Below are 1,867 nucleotides of genomic sequence, written 5' to 3'. Positions count from 1 at the left end.
AGTGCTTGGTTTTACGCACCTCGCACGGGACAATCTGTTCTCCAGTCCCACATCCCAGGGGCCAGCACAGCAAAATGCAGAAACACTCTGCAAACCCCACGCCGTGGCCCCCAAACCTCTGGGGAAGAAATCGTGAATTGCGATTTGCCCACCACACCCCACGTCCACCCACCCTCCCACCCAGCATGCCAACCCACGTCACCTGGCGGAGGAAATAAACAGCAGAGTAGCTCCACAGCCAGTAGCTGCCGACGAAAATCGTATTCGTGCCGCAGGACTCTTGTTAAGGCCGCTGGAACGTGTTCTTGGCAGGCTCACCCGTGGGGACTGGAGGCAGATGCCGTCTCGGCACGGTTCTCCACCGCCACGGCGGCAGCTGGAGCAGAGCCCTGGATGACAAGGACAGTGTCACACAGATGGAGGAGACCACGGGAGTAGGAGAGGGACGGTGGTCACGGTGTCCGCGTGAAGGTATGGTTTTGGCGGGACAGTATGGGGGTGGTGACGGAGGTGAGAGTGACAGTTCGACGAGGAGGAGGTGTGGACAGGATGGGAGATGACGGAAATAACCCTGGCAGAGCACTTGGCGTGGTGGGCAGTGGCGACGGACACGGTCCGTCCTGGGAGGTCCACCTCGTCCAGCTCCACCACAACGTGATGTCCACCTGTCAGAGAATGGCAGCAAACGCTTGGTTTGTGCCAGCTCCACTTACCAGCACCTGGGATCCTCTCCCTCTCGGGTCCTGTGGTGCCGGGACCCAAGCTCCGGTGGGAGGCATACCATGTTCATGGACGAGCAGGATTCCTGACAGGAACCGGAACTGCAAGGCTGGAGAAAGCCCGACTCTTTCTTTAAGGGAAGTACATCAAAGGCAGGTTTCAGTGGCAGGATCTCCTTTGGGTGCTTTTTTCCTGGGTGGCAGGGGTCTTGATTGGCATTTGGCAGGCTACGCCCGTCTCGTGGAGACTGCTCGAACTTGAGCGGTGAGCTAAGACAGCGGGCCACCTGCGCCACTGGGTTACGACTGGGAGTTCCTGAGACCAGCCTGCCCTGCTTAATGGCTCAGAGGTTGCTTGGTTACCCACTAGGGTTCATAGATGGCCCCCAGCACAACTCCTTCTGGAAGCTTCTGCAAGTCTCAAGGCATGAGCTGGAGATGGAGGTGGGAGGGAGCAATCCTACAGGATCCAGCAGGCCATCATGGCGGGCTGATGTCTGTGGTCAGAGCAATGAGCCTGGCAGAGACGGCTACGGTGCTGGTGGTGATCATGGGGTTGGTCATGGGGCAGGTGGCAGAAATGGTGACATTAATAGAGGATGGTGGCGAGGAGGGTAGTGGGAGAGGTAAAGAGCAGATCATGAATGGTGAGAAGGACTAGCCAGGGGGAGTGGCAGGTGGTGGTGGTGGTGATGGTATCGGAAATGTGGGATTCTGGATTTGCGGTTGCTATCTGAGCATGACTACCGCCCTCTTCAATGGTCTTCTTCCATTCTAGAGAAGCCTAGATTTTTCCAGAATCCCCTGACCCATGTGAGGGGTAAGACTTCCAAGGCATGAGACTTTTGAACATGGAAGGAAAAGAGTCCACTGGGACATTACCAGTCATTATCTCCTGCCTCAACTGCAGGCTGAGCCATTTAGGGCCTCCCAGAAAGCCACGCGAGTCTCAGAAGCTTCCGGTGAGTTCCTGAGAGCCTCTCACGTTGGAGCTGCAGCTTGAGAGCATCAGCCATCACTTGCTTTCCTGAGTGCGCCGTCCCCCAGATTGTCCAGCTGTTGTGTAAGCTGGCGTTAAACGTCATCCGACTCATGACACTCAGTGACCGTGTGCTGGTCACGGCGATGGTGGTCCAGAGGCAGGTGGA

This window comes from Sciurus carolinensis, chromosome 19 (assembly GCF_902686445.1).
Source record: "Sciurus carolinensis chromosome 19, mSciCar1.2, whole genome shotgun sequence".
Classification (NCBI taxonomy): Eukaryota; Metazoa; Chordata; class Mammalia; order Rodentia; family Sciuridae; genus Sciurus; species Sciurus carolinensis.
Note: the sequence above shows the minus strand (reverse complement) of the source record.